This window comes from Lygodium microphyllum, chromosome 11 (genome assembly GCF_053477565.2).
Source record: "Lygodium microphyllum isolate KBCC chromosome 11, Lygodium_microphyllum_v1.1.10, whole genome shotgun sequence".
NCBI lineage: Eukaryota > Viridiplantae > Streptophyta > Polypodiopsida > Schizaeales > Lygodiaceae > Lygodium > Lygodium microphyllum.
The window spans coordinates 17,226,229-17,244,886 of record NC_141145.1 but is presented as its reverse complement, the minus strand read 5'-3'; positions in this window follow the sequence as shown (position 1 = coordinate 17,244,886).

The following is an 18,658-nucleotide window of genomic DNA, read 5'->3' as shown; positions in this document are numbered from 1 at the left end:
ATCTTTATTTAGTCCCCTGTTTCAACATGCTCACAAAATTTTGGACCCAATCTCAACACAACTTTCCAAAAAAGGTCTACAATATAAATATGTCAAAACTCTTAGTAGTAGTATAAATTTTGAGTTCCAAAGGCAAGGAAGAAATTGTAAGGTGTTCTCTTGAGGGGGTTCACTATATGTGTACCCTCTATATCATGTGTATTCAAGGCTTGTTTATAGATACCTTTATTTATGAATTTTTCTTGAATAAAATATAACCCTTTTCTATGCGCAATATATATAATTCTATTATATGGGATCCTTCTATATGTAAAAAATGTATCTAAATAAAGTTTTAAAAATCACTTATGTTGAACCTATATCATATGTCTCCCCAAGAGTGTTTTTTTAATAGGTCAAACCTTGGGGCCTGACTTAAATATAGATAGACACTTTGTGCTAACATATTATTGAGTACATCTTGATTCTCTTGAGCTTCTACTTAATAATTAGAATTGCCAAATTGTTACAAAAACAAGTATATCACTCCTTAGAACTCTCTCACATACCAATTTGGATCCAAATATTGTGATATTTAGTCTGAGATAAATCCTAATAAATTTTGCTATTTTAGTATTAAATAGAATATCTTTTTACATAGAGTGTCAAGTGAAGGAATAATTATGGGTCCTAAGTAAATTTAGATGATAAAAGAGTGTAGTCTACTCTTTGATCATGAGCTTAGATTCTTGGCTTGGCTAGTTTCTCTAAAAAAATTGTAAGAACCATAATAGCTTTTCCTTTGATAAATCCTTGCATAAGAGTATATTTAGATGAGGAGCTAGCCAACAAAAGTCTTTCAACACATCAAAATATATTCTAACTCATGATTATTATAGATATGTTAATGGAGTTATTTATCACCAAAAGAAACTTTATATTACTTCAACATTTACAAATGTCGCCATGAATGAAGTGCATGCTTCTCTAGGGATTCAATCCGTAATAACCACATGTAAAGAATACTTTTGTGAATTTGAAATAAAGCATGATGTTGCAAAGCATACATTTGAATGCATTCTTTGCCAGTGAGTTAAACGTCATCATGGAAAGTACATACTATATTAAAGTATAATCTCATGAATCTAACCTACAAGAAAACTAATTGCAACATCACAAAAGCATATGCCAATAACCTCATTTACTTCAATGATTAAGAATCTCATTCATGTGGACTTAGTTGGCTATAGGGGCAAAAAGGACGGACTACAAATACTAGACACTGGGTGGAAACTTTAGCTCTTAAACATGGCATTGTAGTGTGTAGCAACTTTAGTGTAGGAAGAGTGGGAAGCGTACCCCTATCTGCTGCAAACCTGCATTGGAAGATGCCCTTCTGATATCTCGAATTTCCTAAAGGACAAAACATGTTGCATGTTATTGGATCAAATGAGTCATAGAGACAATGCAATCATGAGAAACTTTAAATCACTTACACAAGTCACAATAAATAGTCATAGTTACTTGTCTATTTTATAATGTCTTGTGCTTATAGTCACACATGATTCATTTATAGTTGCTACATTTTTTTTCATATTGAGATTAATTTATTAGTTTAAAATTTAAAATATTCTTAGTTTAATGTGTGGGGGGAAGAAACCATCACCCATGACATGGTACTCTATCCACTTCACTTATTCTATTTTATTTTGTGTAAATAATTTATTGTTGCAAATATAATGTTAATAACCAATAGTTTTAGAGAGTTTATTATATGCCCAAGGATCATACTTTTTCAAGAAGTATGGATCCTTAGAAATGTGGAGCATACAAGATATGAAGAAGTCACATTTCCATGCTTGTGGTATATACTTTAAGAATACTTGCCATAGATAAGGCCACGGAAAAAGGAGCTGCCTCATTGAAATGTTAACTTGATTCTATAGATGCACCTTTCGTCATTTGATCACATTGGAAAACACAAGGGCCATTGCTCCATGAAAATCTAGTAAAAATAAAATATGAGCTCGTAATAGTAAAAAATGGTAGACCACCAATCCAACAAATACATATACTCCATGGGCCAAGAGTAGATGGCACCAAGGTTCTTTTAGGGCTTCTAACTAAAGCTCATAAATTGTTGTTCTCACTGCACACAAGTCCTTCCTTAACTCGCTCACTCTTCAAATAGAAAGTAGATACTTCATTGCTTTACTTCACTCCTTGTTCATCTCTAAGGCTCTAAACTTGCTCTCTCCATGAGAATGGCTTGTACAAAACAAACTATACAATCCCATCTCCTTCTTGGGCAATCATTAATCCTTGCACCATCGGAAGGGTGAAACATCCCAAGTTTCTCATGCTATGAAGGCTCATCTTCTATCTTTGCCAAGGTCACTAGACAATGGGAGAGAAGACAATACCCAACCAATAAATTCAAAGAGAAAAGGTTGTAGAAGGACTATGACAAGGCCACCTTTGCTAATGAGATCTATATACCATTCGATTAAGGTAGAGGTATAGGATCTAGTCATGAAAAGAGTGAAAAACACCATAATGAAGATGAGGATTATGGAGACAAAGGTAACAATCAAGAGAATGGAGATCAGGAGCAAACTTCCAAGAGTGACCGAACTCACTCAAGTATGGTGCACAAAGATAAAAGGTAACATCACGACCATGTCAAAGGGCCTATGATGTTGCTTACCATCAATGGTTCCATATCTACGCAACTCCTTGGTCTTCTGCCATTTGGGCAGCAACCCCCCCACTTGCACCTGCCCCATTGTCCACACAAGTAGTACAACCTCACCAAGGGAGCCAAAGAAGACGACCTCTTACAGTACATGTGCCAGGAAAATAGATACTAAGGGTGAGAAACTACTACTTGAATGCCCTGAGAGAACAAGAAGTATTAAAAGACCATAGAGCTATTGATTCATAAAGCATTGATGTCAATACACTACATGTCCAAAGTGTGAAAACAAACAAGTTTCAATGTTATATGATTTTAGTGTGCGCCTAGGGGTGGGTTATTTAGTGATTTATGTGGCATGTCAAGAGTAATCGATGAATGACACAATATAAAGTACAAGTTTATATGTTGGACATGTAAGTGACTAAAATTAACTTGTCAAAGACCATTACTAGTGTGCTAGATTTTGTTTTGAGTAGTACAAGTCTTTCAAGAAGAAAAATATCAAAAAGTGATCCATTTATGTAAAAATGACTTTTTTTTGAAATATTTTCAAAAATCTACCCATCTTGCCTTATCAACCAAGTCTATTCACATCGATTTGAGTACTTGAATGACCCTATTCTAAATTTGTATATGAGAGTTATGGTCGAAACAAGTTGCAGCTAGGCACAAAAAGAAGCAATATAAGAAAAGCAAACACCAAGATTTTGGAAGGCAAAAAGCACGAATATAAATATTGAAAAGTAGACTTGGACTGGTTATACATAGAGATCTCAACCATTGTTATGAGCCTAGGTAAATAAACAAGTGATGTATTGCTTTAATTAGTAGGGATTTAGTTAAAGACAAGTGCTTCTATCTCTTTATGGGTCCCTTTAGCCAAAAAGGCATGCTTTTAAGAGGTTATTTTTTGGAACAAATCTAAAAAAATATTTATTGACTACTACTGGTGAGAGTTGAGAGTGTTTATGTGGCTAGAATTGAAGAGATCTCATAGGGATTTATCAAAGAAGCAAGGTTGAAGTGATTCTAGGTCGTTTGATGTGTATCAGAGCTATTTTGGTAAGAGTATTCTCCAGTACTTCAAATTTTTCATTTGTACTTGTTGTTATAATGTCTTTTGAGCTGAAAGAGTAGTGTTGAGCTATCGTCTTAGAAAAAGTTTACCTAAGTTATCATCTTAGGCACAATGTATTCATCTTGAAGGGATTTATTGCAGTTATACAAAATTCCCAAGAATTATACATTTCTTAGTGGGTTTATTTATTTCTTGTATTCTAGAGTATATTCAGGAGTCCTTGTTCCAATATTTATGTAAGAGAGGGGGACTTAATAACGGGGAAATACTAGCTACACCGGTTGGCATATAAGGTGAGAGAGACTTAATTTTTTATCATTAGATAATTAATACAAGTCTTCTTTCTCCTTCACCTTGCTCTCCAAGCTTCCATGTCTTCTCTCCCTCTCTTCCTGTCTTTCTCTCTCCATTTCTAGTCTTTCTCTCTCCTCGTACCTATATTTCTCTCTCTTTTGCTCTTCTTCTTCTTCTCTGCAGTCTTCTCTCTCTTCTTTCTCTCTCCCAGTCCCTCTCCTTGACAATTGGTATCAGAGCCAGGTTCTTGGTCCCAATTAGTCCTTCATTTTACCCACTTACAACTTTCTAGTCACATGGAATTTTAAGTCACAGATACACACGTACAGGGAGCAGTAGGGGAGTTCCCAAAGATTTATCGACCACAAGGATGTCAAGATTGTGGGAGAGAAGGAAGGAGTCTCACTTGTAGCTTTCTTGCTTGCACAATGGGGGAATATACACAAGGGTGGAGGCTGAAAACAGTTTTTCCTCTTCTTAGTTGTGGAAGCCAAAAGAACTCAAGTACAAAGAAATAGAAGAACCCTAGATATGGGTCTCAAACCAAACTCAACTAACTAAGGTGGCATTACTAACTGAGCCACTAACTAGAGTAGATAAGGATAGCTATCATGTAGCTATTATTCAGGGGCGGTGTACCAACCGCATCTGCAACTGACAAGTAGGTGACATAAATACACAACGGTCACCCTGGCGTATCACAAGTGGAGCTCGATATCTCAACACTCCCCCTCGAGCTCAATCCCAATTCCTGCACACCAAGCAGGTCTCTGAACTTGCGCAGCTTCTCTGCGCCCAATGCCTTCGTGAATATGTCAGCTACCTGATCCTCTGTGCTGACATAAACTAGATCAATAAGACCTAGTAAAACCCTCTCTCGCACATAGTGATAATGCACCTCAATGTGCTTTGTTCTAGCATGATAGACTGGGTTATTTGCCAAGTGTATACTACTCATGTTGTCACAATAAATGACAACTGGCCCATCTGTAGACTGATGCATATCATAAAGTAGCTTATGCAACCAAGCTACCTCACATGCAGCCATTGCTGCACCCCTGTACTCAGCCTCTGTGCTCGACAAGGCAACTGTAGGCTGTTTCTTGCTGCTCCAAGTGACTGCAACACTCCCAAAAGAGAACACATATCCACTGGTAGATCGTCTATCAGAAATACTACCAGCCCAATCAGCATCAGTGTATCCATGCAACTGTATCTGAACCCCAATCTCATAAAATAGTCCATACTGCAATGTGGACTTCACATACCTGAGTATGCGTCTAGCCGCATCCAAATGTGGTTTCCTTGGAGCCTGCATAAACTGACTTACCAATCCAACAGCATAGCTCAAATCTGGCCTGGTAATAGTCATATAAATCAAACTTCCTACTATGCGTCTGTACATAGTAGGGTCTTCTAGAAGCTCACCTGCATCTGTGCTCAGCTTCACATTCTGCTCCAAAGGAACTGAAATAGGCTTACAGCCTGTCATCCCATATTTGGACAGCATGTCCAATCCATACTGCCTCTGCAAGAGCTGTATCCCACTTGGTGATCTAATCACCTCAATGCCCAAGAAATAACGCAGCTCTCCCAAATCCTTCATCTCAAACTTCTGCTTCAAAAGCATTTTCACATGAAGGATATCTTCATCACTGTCACCTGTCATAATCAAATCATCAACATAAATGACAAGCAGCATAATACCTTTCTCTGTTTTTCTCACATAAAGTGAGAAATCTGCCTTGGAAATCTGAAAGCCAATAGTGACAAGATACTGTCCTATCTTGTCAGACCATGCTCTAGGTGCTTGCTTCAAGCCATACAAAGCTTTCTTCAACCTGCAAACAAACTCAGGATGAACAGCATGCACATAACCTGGTGGCTGCTCCATATAGACCTCTTCTTGCAAATCACCATGCAAGAAGGCATTCTTTACATCCATCTGATGTAAAGACCATCCCTTTGATGCAGCCATAGCAATGACTGCTCTTACGGTTGCCATTCTTGCAACCGGACTGAATGTTTCTTCATAGTCAATGCCATATGTTTGTGCATATCCCTTGACTACTAATCTTGCCTTGTATCTGTTCACAGAACCATCTGCATTGTGCTTCACCTTATAAACCCACTTACAGCCAATTGCATTCTTACCTTTAGGCAAAGGTACCAATTCCCATGTAGCATTTGCTTCCAAGGCATCCATTTCTTCATCCATGGCTTTCTCCCATTTTTCTTTTCCCATGGCTTGCTCAAAAGAAGTGGGTTCTAGTTCCTGTATCACTTTGACCATATATGCATAGTGAATGGCTGTAAATCCATCATATTTCAGCCTATCCACAAGATACCTAACTCTGGTAGACCTGCGCAAAGTGGGTTCACTCCCAGGTGCTCTCAAAACATCCCTGGTCTTCCTTACTCCAGGTGTAACAATAGAAGGAATACCCAACTCATCATCAATGCTCTGTTCTGAGCCACTGGATTCACCATCCACATAAGAGTGACCTGCATTCACATCAAACATGGCCTGATCAACCTTCTCTTTTCCTTTTCGTGATACCTGCATACCACTATCTGCATTACTTTGAGAAGATTCTCCTGATCTCAATCTGCCTGTCCATGGCGAAGAGTGTAAACCACTGCTAGAGGACGCTCCAGGTCCACTAATATTTTGTGACTGCTTCTGTGAATTCTGTGCAGCATTACCATTTTGTGCATCTATATCATCAATCACATTTACTAGTTTATACCAGCTACTCATCTCATCAAAAACAACATCTCTGCTCACTGTAAACTTACGAGTAGAAGGGTTATAGCATCTATACCCTTTTTGCTGCAGAGAGTAACCAATAAAGATGCACTTCTCAGCTTTTGGATCCAACTTGGATCTCAACTCATCTGGCACATGTACATAGGTAATGCAACCAAAAATTTTCAAATGAGAAATATCTGGTTTCCTACCAGTATACCTCTCCTCTGGAGTCATTCCATGTATTGCTGCAGTGGAAGTCCTGTTCATTATGTAGACTGCTGTAGCAACTGCTTCAGCCCAATAAAAATCTGGCAAGTCTTTTTCATTGAGCATGGCACAAGATACCTCTCCAATATGCCTGTTTTTCCTTTCTGCAATTCCATTTTGTTGTGGGGTATAACTGCATGAATATTGCTGCTTTATGCCATGCTCCTGCAAGAACTTTGCAAACTCATTTGAGAGGTACTCTCCCCCTCCATCTGACCTTAGGCATTTTATTTGCAGACCTGTTTCTTTTTCAGCCATAGCTTTAAGGGTTTTGAAATGCCCAAAAACTTCACTTTTCTTTTTCATAAAATACACCCAAACTTTTCTGCTATAGTCATCAATAAAAGTGACAAAATAATGACAGCCTCCAAGAGATGCAGCTTTAGTAGTCCACACATCAGAGTGGATTAATTCCAATGGCTTCTCACTCTCTTGAACATGTCTAGGAAATGGTTTCCTTGCCTGTTTTCCAAACTGACAGGCTTCACATACCTTATGCATTTCTGCAACCTTGAATTTTGGCAATCCTGCAACAATATTTTGGGCCTGCATTGATTTAAGTCGATGTACATTAACATGACCAATGCGTTTATGCCAGATATCAATATCTGCAACTACACCGGTCCCATGTGCAAACATTGCTGCACTCAATTCAGACATGTCTGCATCCAACGTAAACATTCTGCCCTTCTTCTTTCCTTTTGCTATCAAGCGACCTTTATTTTTCATATCCTCAACAAAGCATCCATGAGGATTAAATCTGACCTGCAAGCCCTGCTCAACCATTTGACCGACAGAAACCAGATTCTTGGTGATATTCGGGACATGAAATACATCGGACAGGTATTTCTTTTTCCCATCCTACATGGACAAGGGAATTTTTCCAATCTGCACAATAGGATGTGCAGTATCATCACCAGTCTCCACAAATCCTGGTTTTTCCATTTTCCTTGCATCCTCGATCCATTCTGCATGACCTGTCATATGGTTTGATGCACCTGAGTCAACATACCATACATCATTGCTTTCTTCTGCAATTATCACAGAATTGTTCATGTGCTGCACCATAAACAAATGCTCATTTCTGTCATCACCCTGTCTGCTAGAAGATGCATAATTCCCTTGTTGCAGTTTTCCATTCATGATGTCATTCTGCTTTTTATAGCAGTCTTTAGCCATATGACCCATTTTACCACAGTAGTAGCATTCAACATTACTGTTTGCATTTTGACCTCTTTGCCATCTACCACGACCTCTTTGGCTCCCCCTGCCTCTAGAGTTACCACGTCCTCCTCCATAGGACTGGTTTTCTTGAGTTTGCTGCATATTCTGATTTCTACCACGGCCTCCAAAGCGGCCTCCTCTACCTCTGCCTCTACCTCTTCCAGCATTTGAGTAGAAGACAGCTTCTTTTGAAGTTCCTCCTGAAGAAGATGCACCACCATTTCTTTGCTCCTCAGAAATTAGAAGAGCAATCAACTCTTCAAAATCAGGAAATCTTTCACGAACTGAGATGGATGTCCGAAACTGTGCATAATCCTTTCCTAGACCATTCAAGGTCACAGAAACTAAATCATCATCTTCCACTGGCGACCCAATGGAAGCAAGTGCATCTGCAATCTTCTTCACCTTCATGTGGTAGTCATTGATGCTCATATTTTCTCTTTGCACATTATGCAACTCTTGCTTGAGCTGCATTTTCCTGGCTTGAGTATTTGTGCTATACATTTTTGACAAAGTATCCCATGCCTCCTTTGGCGTACTTGCATCCTGAATATGCACAATCATAGAGTCTGAAATACTGATAGACAGCCAGTACATAACTTTCCTGGCTCTCTCATGCCATGCTTTAAATGCCTGCATTTGCTGTTGATTGGGAACATCAGGAAGAACTGGTTCCTCTTCATTTCCTGCAACAAATTCCCAATATCCTTTTCCCATAAGGAAATTCGTCATTCTAAACTTCCATGCTTGGAAGTTGTTCTTGTCAAGCTTTTCAGTGACAATCTGTGAAAGAGAATCAGATGCCATTACAGAAGACTGCAAAAAATTCTGTCACTGCAAAAACCACAGCTTCACCCTCATAAGGGAAAATCTGCAAAACTGGCGAAAGTGGTATTTGACCACACAGTCACTTCCTAGTGACGATCTTGCATCAACAGGCAACAGGGATGATTCTGTAACTCCCAATGTCTCTGCGCACAAGCATACAATGCAATTTTTACAGTAACTATTCACCGACCTGTAGAACAGTGGCTGCACAGCATAAAACTGGGCCTTTTCCTGAGTGCGTGCAGAAAACTTCCGCCTCCAAAACAGGCCCCGAAATGGCCTCAAATCAAAAAAATAAGGTCGCCAAGGGCTAAAGCCCTTTCCCGCAGCATATACTGCCCTCTTGCTTCACCGCGAAGGGCGTCTCAACCTAAGACAATGCACTCCTGCACTTTCCGGCTGTGCTACCTGCAGAGATCTGCTCCCAAAACAGAAAATGAAAGTAACACTGCTCCTCTTACCAGAACACCGCGAGCTTGGCTTGCTTTCTTGAGCTCCTTACCACGAGCAAGGCTCTGATACCATGTCAAGATTGTGGGAGATAAGGAAGGAGTCTCACTTGTAGCTTTCTTGCTTACACAATGGGGGAATACACACAAGGGTGGAGGCTGAAAACAGTTTTTCCTCTTCTTAGTTGTGGAAGCCAAAAGAACTCAAGTACAAAGAAATAGAAGAACCCTAGATATGGGTCTCAAACCAAACTCAACTAACTAAGGTGGCATTACTAACTGAGCCACTAACTAGAGTAGATAAGGATAGCCATCATGTAGCTATTATTCAGGGGCGGTGTACCAACCGCATCTGCAACTGACAAGTCGGTGACATAAATACACAACGGTCACCCTGGCGTATCACAAGTGGAGCTCGATATCTCAACAAAGGACTACAAGCAGGAGCATTAATGGCGGCTTGGACCAAGTTTGGAGGAAGGAAGACCGACTTTTGCAGCTCGTGGGTCATTTTTGGCCCATTTTGAAGGTAAACTCTTAGTAACCGTGGTCACAGGAGTTAGAAGAAAGTCTAGTTGGGGTTACCTTTCAGGGAGACTCTTCTCTTTTCCCCTTTCTCAAGCTTCTTGCAAGCTCCCATGGAGGTAATCAGCCCCAAACCTTGCTCTCCCTCTTCCATGGAGTCTACCTTCCTTCCCAGGGTTTCCTTAAGCCCCTGAGCTACAGGTTAAGTGGTGGAAGTGCTGTGTGGTATCTCCTCTCTCCTCCAGGTAGCCCCCCGCATTTTTCAGTGCAAAACGCGGGCTGTTTCTAGGCAAAAATAACAGCTCAATGAAGCTTCCTCTCCTTCTTCGCTCTCATTCTTAGCTTCTTGCAGGTCCTTTGGGCAAGATTGAAGCCTCCTTTCTCATCTTCTTGGACTTCTCTTCCACCTCAAAAACCCTAATCATGTGTAGTCCATGGCAGCCATGAAAGCATGGCATCAAGCTCAAGAATCTTGAAGATTTTGGTCTCTTCTTGGTCGCGGGGGTTCACTCTTCAAGCCTAGCTCAAGATTTGGACATCAAGAAGCACGGGAAGAAGATTAGAAGCAAGATTTGAAGACATGCATTTGTGGGCAGCTTCAATTTCATCAAGAGCTCTTCATGGGAAGGTCCTAAGCCATCCTAGCTCAAAGCTACAGCCACATTGGAGCTCATTCTCAAGATTTGAAGGCTTCTTGGAAGCAAGAGGGTATTATGGATCAGTCTATGCAAGCAATGCCCTTCTCCCATTGAAGAATCCTTCTTCCCCAAGCTTGAATTCATCTCTTCTTGACGGAGTACAACCATTTTGAAGCTATTGAGCATGCAGGATCAAATTGGAGCTCTCATGAAGAACTGAAGTGCCATTAGTGGCTTCAATCTTCATCAAACAACACAAGGTAACCGATTCTTGGCTCTCATTCTCTCCCATTAAGCATCTTGTTGAATCCTATCCACTTGTTTGAGAGGATGCAAGAGTCCAAGTAGATAATAGAAGTCCCAAACATTGTATGCATGCTGAATATTAATCTAAGTCATTCTCATTTGATCTTATGGCATTGGAATGGATTTTATTCATGCTGAAGCTTCATTGAGATTATACTTTTGCTTACCCATAACCCATTTGGCTTCTTGTGAATTGGCTGAGCCAAGAATTGATTAATAAATCCATTGTATCAGGGTGAGTTGGCAGTGAGTCACTGCCGGTAAGCTCTCTATCCCTATTCCCAATTCCCATTCCAATTCCATGCACTTCATGAAAAGCCCAAAATTTCCATTCCAAAAATGCATCTCATGCTGGTGTTTAATTAATAAATGGCTGCCATGTATATTCAGGGTGAGGAAAAGCCCGATGCTAGGCGAGGTGGCAAGACAAAAGAGGGGTGACTCCCCCTTGCCATCAAAGACCCTGAAGGGGTGCACAACTCGGCCCAGGGGGGAACTTTGCCCACCTCCCGGTGATCTGGAGCCAAAAACTTGGTTGCAGGTGTAGGTATTTCTTGGGAAATTGAGAAATTGACTTGGCATGATGGAAATTTTTATGACTATGGCATGACACACTCTTGTGTGCATGGGATGTATGGTTGTACTTCAGCAAATGTATCTCTAGATAAACATGCAGCTATATATGTAGTGATTTATGGAAATATATTGCTTCACTTGGATTGAAGATGGATATAGGTATCATGGGATACACCTATGCAGTCATATATGTAGTAAGGGCAGTGGTTATGCATGTATGCCTATCTTGTTGGATATGGTTATGGGAATGCTTCCTTTTATGCTCAGTAATGCTGAAAGTAATGCCAAACATGCTAAGGGATACTAAAGTGATGTATGATGCCAAGCAAACAGTGAATCCCACACTGCAATAGAAGGGGAACCCAATTTCAACCCTCTTGTGACTGTTTCAGGGTGCTGTAGAGAAATTGCTTGTATTTGCAGAGGTGTTGCCACTCCCAAAAATTGAGGTTCTGGCCTTGGAGAGTACCCTCATGCCTTACCAAGAAGCCCGCTCAGTTTTGGATACCCACTTGGAGCATACCAAAACAGGCCTTTCCTAGGAGTGGAGAGGGTGCTGGACTGTACAGAACAATCCCACATTTCTGATTACAGAATTTTTTGTATAAAACCTGGGAATGTGTGCCTATACTCATCTCAAAGAGGGCATCGCTGCCTCCATCTTGAACAAAAAAATAGGTCAATCGGAGTTGTCTAGCTCTAGTTATATCCAAAACAGTGACAAGTGGTCTCACGGGACAGCACCTAGACATGGCGGGTAACAGGAGGAAAAACAAAGCAAATGAAGATGTTCAGAAACAAATAAGGGATGCGCGCATCCCGAGGGATGACACCAACTTTGAGGTTGAAGAGAAAGACCTCTCTCACTCCATGGGAAGTCTTAGTGCACTCAATAATACCCTCACTTCACACGGGACTAGACATGCGGAGAGGCATAGGGAAGTAATGGAAGGTCAAGCTCAAGTGGTGACGGAGATGCGCCAAATGACCTCTACCATCCAAGCACTTACATCCAAGTTCTCAATGTGGATGGATTCCCAAATGAAAGGCAAGGGAAAAGAGGATAGACCAAGCATGCAAGTTGAAAGAGTAACCATCCCATCCGTGAATGCAGCATATGCAAGTACCCAAGGTATTTTGGGAAGAACGAGCATTCCCAACGTCAGCTTTGAGTAAGGAGAACCCTCACAAAGGCATAAGGAGCCCACAAACAATGGGATGAGAAGTAACTCTCAGCCACCACCCACGCCCATGCCACCTATGCATGCTCAGTCATCTTTTGGAAGGAATCACTCAAACAATGGGTCATTTCTTGGTAGCCCAATGGATCAGCCCCACTTTGGGTATATGGGACAACCCCCCAACCATAAAAGGGAGTTGAGAGACAAAATCATTTTCTCAAAGTTCAATGGCCAGTCGTCCTCCCCGACTGAATTAGAAGAATGGCTCTCGAAGCTTGAAGACTACTTTGACATAATGCCAAGAAATGACGATCAAAGGATACACTTTGCCACGATACACTTAGAGGGCTTTTCCCACACGTGGTAGCGGTACATAACGAGGGAAAATCAGCAGCTTGTTGACACTTGGGATGCATTGAAAGCTCTTATGATTCAAGCCTTTGTATCTCCGGTTGAGAAGGAGAAGCTTGCAAGGCAATGGTATGGCTTAGAGCAACGTGGGATGACGGTGCGTGACTACACAAACCAATTCCTCAATCTCACAATGTATGTTGAGTCCATTAGTGACAATGCAAAGCTTCACAAGTACATTTATGGTTTGGATCCCCAACTCTCGGCTGATGTTTCAGCCCAAAGTCCATCAGATTTGTTCAAAACTATTGAGTTGGCTGAGAGGTACTCTCATAAGTACCAACGAGATGCTTCATTCTAGTATGGACAGGAAAGAGGGGTGTCTCAACCACTGTTTGGGCAGTAAAGAGGACCTAGGCAGTCACATTTTGGGCAGCAAAGAAGTGCTGTAAGGCCCGGGCAGTTTGAGGTAGGTTATGGTGGTGGAAATATGCCATTCAGCACCCCAAAGAACCCCACATACCCCACCTTTAATGCCTCTAGGCAAAATAGTAATTTCAGGACTGCAAATCAAGGAAGAGCTGAAAATAGGCAAGGGGACAGCAGGGGTAAAAATGCTTCAGCTTTTGGTGGTCAACGCTCTATCTCGATGAACCTCTACAAGGAGAGGAAAGAAAAATGACTTTGCTTTAAATGCGGGGAAAAGTATACAGCCGAGCATGCATCTAAATGTGTTTATAGGAATGCAAAAGCAAGGGTACATAGCATGTTAGTCTTTGATGAATCTGATGAGGATCATGAGGATGCAAGTGCCTTTGCAATCACAGCCGAAAATGATGAGGTTGAAGAGGAATGTGGGTAAGAAGAATTCTTTGACCTGGCTGACACCTTTCCATTTGACCCCGGCGGTCATGTAGATGTAAATATGGGTGATAAGAATGGTTCACGTGCTGCTGCCACTGTTTGTACTATCTCCCTGGATGCTTGGACAGGATCTAAGAGCCCCAACACTCTTCGTCTTCAAGGCAAGATTCACGGGAAAGATGTATTTGTCTTGGTAGATAGTGGTAGCACACACAATTTCATAAATAGAGTAGTCATGGACAGGCTGAAATGTTTTGTCTTTGATTTACAGAAACCAATGAGGGTACAAGTGGCCAATGGAAGTGAGGAAATTAGCACTGATGTATGCCCAGCTGTACCTATTAAGCTTGCTGAAAATTACGAGCAGAAAGTGGATTTGATTGCACTCAATATGGGACCGATAGACATTGTGTTGGACTGCAATTGGCTGAAAATTTTGGGCACCATTTCCATGGATTTTTCATTGCTGTACATGCAATTTTTCAAGGCTAGACAGCTTGTTCACCTCTAGGAAATTAAAAACAACATTGAATTTCAGCTTATTACAGCCAAACAGCTCAAGAAAGAGTTCAAGAAATGTTACCATATTTTTGTGCTGCAATTTAACAAGGAAAATGCAGATCAGTCCCGAAAAATGCATGATAATTCAGCCCTTAAGGCTCTAATTGCGGACTATGGTGACTTCTTTCAGTTACCTACAGCATTACCTCCCGAGAGAGCGGTTGATCATCCCATTGATTTGGAGCCCCACTCCAAGCTTGTCAATAAACTTCCTTATAGGTTGTTCAAATGTGAAAGAGAAGAAGTGGCCAAGCAAGTCAAGGATTGAGTAGATATGGGATTCATTGAGCCTAGCTCATCCCCTTTTGCATCATCTGTCTTGCTGGTAAAAAAGAAAGATGGCACTTTCAGGATGTGTATTGATTACAGAGATCTGAATAAGATCACTATCAGGAATAGATACCCTATTCCTAGGGTGGGTGGACGACCTGAAGAGTTGAAGGGAGCTAAGTATTTCACAAAGATTGATTTGAGATCCGGCTACCATCAGATACGCATGTATGAAGGGGATGAGATAAAGACTGCATTCAGCACTGATCGTCGGCTCTATCACTTCTTGGTCATGCCCTTTGGCTTGACTAATGCACCAGCCACGTTCCAGAGCCTCGTGAATAAAATACTTCATCCTTACTTATTCAAATTTGTATTGGTATTTTTCAATGACATCCTCATTTATAGTCGCTCAAAGGAATATCACCTTATGCACATGAGGCAGATATTTGATATACATAGACAGCATAGACTCTTTGCTAAGGAGACAAAATGTTCGTTCATGCAGACTGAGGTTGAGTACTTGGGACACATTGTCAGTGAGGCAGGCATTAGAGTTGACCCGAAGAACGTATAGTGTGTCAGAGATTGGCCCACACCTGCAAATGCTACCTCTTTGAGAGAATTATTGGGTCTCTCCTCATTTTACCGCAGATTCATTCGGCACTATGCCACTATTGAAGTCCCTCTCACTGATAGGCTGAAGAAAGAAGCATTTTTCTCCGATGCATTGGCAGATAGAAGCTTTAATTAGCTGAAAGATTTGCTTACTTCAGCCCCTATCTTGGTATGCCTTGATTTTTCTAGGGAATTCACCCTTCAGTGTGATGCCAGTGGGAGAGAAATTGGTGCAGTCTTGCTGCAAGAACATGGGGTCATAGCTTTTGAGAGCTGAAAGCTGGCTGAAAATGAGAGGGTTATGAATGTCTATGATCAGAAAATGCTGGCCATCCTTCATGCCATCAAGAAATGGCATCATTATTTGTATGGCAGCCGGTTTAGAGTGAAAAGCAACCATAGAGTACTCTAGTACTTCTTGTCAGTCAAATTTGACTCCGAATCAGACGAGATGGGTAGCCACCTTACAGAACTATGACTTTGACATCACCCACACTCATGGGAAGGACAATGTAGTGGCTGATTCCCTGTCTAGGATGTGGGCATGTAAAGTCTCTGCTATCATGGAGTTACACAGTGATTGGGTACATGAGCTTCAGGAGGCTTACCTGTTAGACGTTGATTTCAACAATGTATTTTAGAATTTACAGCAAGGACAATGTGTGAAAAACTCTTCGTATCAGCTAAAAAATGGGCTTTTATGGTATAATGGCCGAATTGCCATCCGTCACGCTTCTCCATTCAAGCAGAAAATCATGCATGAGATGCACTCAGCCCCTATAGCTGGTCATTTGGGAGTCTTTAAGACCTATGACAAAATTGCTAAAAGCTTTTACTGGAAGGGCCTTTGGAGAGATGTGAAAGACTTTATCTTGGGCTGCATGCCTTGTCAGCAAAACAAGGTCAGCACCTTAAAACGAGCTGGTTTACTTCAGTCATTAGCTATGCTCGAAGGCAAGCGGACACACATCACTATGGACTTCATTATACTGGCCTACCAGTGACCAAGAAAGGTTGGAACAACATCTATGTAGTTGTGGACAGACTCACAAAGGCAGCCCATTTCATTCCCACAAAGACTCGGTATAATGCTTCTCAAGTAGCCAGCCAATTCATGGAATGTGTTTTCAAACTACATGGCTTACCATAGGTCATTGTGCATGATCGAGATGCTAAGTTTATAAGTAACTTTTGGCGGGCAGTTTTTAGCTCTATGGGACACTCAGTTAGCCCCTTCCATTGCTTACCATCCACAGACAAATGGTCAGATAGAAAGGGTTAACAAATGGCTGGAATCTTACTTGAGGCATTTATGTCATGATGTGCAGCATGCTTGGGACTCATGGTTGCATTTAGCTAAGTTTGCTTATAATAACTCTACGCATACTAGCATTGGAGTTTCACCTTTTGAGGCCTTGTATGGCTACAAGGTGCCCCTTCTTATGGTTATCTTCAATGATAAAATAAATCCATAAAGCAATTAAGAATTAGATAGAATACAGGCCTACTTCAGCAGTGTAAAGCTAACTTGAACATAGCTTAAGATGAAATGAAGCTTTATGTTGATAACAAAAGACGGGATGTGGAGTTCCAAGAAGGGGATTTGGTGCTCTTGAAAGTGCCTAAGTCTAGATATGCCTCCCTTAAAGATGGGTCCAGCAATAAGTTAGCACACAAGTTCTATGGACCATACCTGATTATCAAGAGAGTGGGAGACTTGGCATATCGATTGGCATTACCCCCATCTACGAAGATCCATAATGTCTTCCATGTGAGTCAGTTGAAGCCCTTCATTGGCTCAACAGTGGACTATGTTGAGGAACTCCCACCGATAGATGAAGAAGGCATCATTCAATACATACCCAAAAAAGTCATAGGACAAAGGGAAAAGAGGCTTCGCTCTCGCTCGATCATGGAATACTTGATTAAGTGGCAAGGTTTACCACTCGAGAAAGCTTATTGGAGGCCAGCTTCAGTTTTGGAAGAGTTCCCATACCTTTTAGAAGCAGATTTGGCTGAAATCTAACTAACTATAGCCTTGTTTCCTCCCAGACAGACTGCAGACATCACACTGTTTTAAAGCAGATTTTATTCTGCACTATGGACAGCAATGCACACCATACAAAGGCTGAAAGTACTTCTCGAGAGCTCCGTTTTGATGTATAGCACACCCCGTTTGGAGCCTCCCACAGAAAGTTACGACAGATTCACTACATCAAGGTCTTGTAGTAAACAGCTTGTTGTCCACTTTCTGCAGCCCGCATTTACTCCAAATATTTAGGTCAAAACTCATGTTTATAACTCCCTGATAAGGCCCATGTATCGTACATACCCCATGACCTATCATACACAATAATACCTCTTCATTCATCAGTATACCCTTGTAATAATGCCGCACAGTAGTACTCTAATCAGCCCCTTCCAATTACCACACGTGCCCAAATTGTTTTTTAAGGCAAAAACCTTCGTGTGGGGATGGAATGTAAGAGAGGGGGACTTAATAACGGGGAAATACTAGCTACACTGGCTTGTATATAAGGTGAGAGAGACTTAATTTTTTATCATCGGATAATTAATACAAGTCTTTTTTCTCCTTCACCTTGCTCTCCAAGCTTCCATGTCTTCTCTCCCTCTCTTCCTGTCTTTCTCTCTCCATTTCTAGTCTTTCTCTCTCCTCGTACCTGTCTTTCTCTCTCTTCTGCTCTTCTTCTTCTTCTTCTTCTCTGCAGTCTTCTCTCTCTTCGTTCTCTCGCCCAGTCCCTCTCCTTGACAATTTCTTTCTTCCATTTGTCTTCTCTTTTTCTTGATCCCTAGCGAACTTTTGGCCAAGATCTTTCCAACCCCCCACACTCTTTGCTTGATTAGTCAAAGAGAAATTATGGATCTAGAGAGGATAAAAATAGGTGCAAGGTGCAACCTTGGAGATTGTACAATAACAATGGAAGCTTACTTAGTAAGCTTGCTTGAATTTACATATTTATATGTAATCCATGCAAAGCATGTAATAATCAAGCATAGAGATATATAGTTGCCTAGAAGAATTAGAGATGAATGAGACTAAAGTCTCTATTTTTGTAAATCCTTTGGAGAAATATATTTTGTCATTATATATCAATGTAATCGAGTGGCTTTATAGTTCACTTTTTTGAAGCAATACATTTTCTCACTACACATCAATGTAATAAAGCTGGTTTTATAG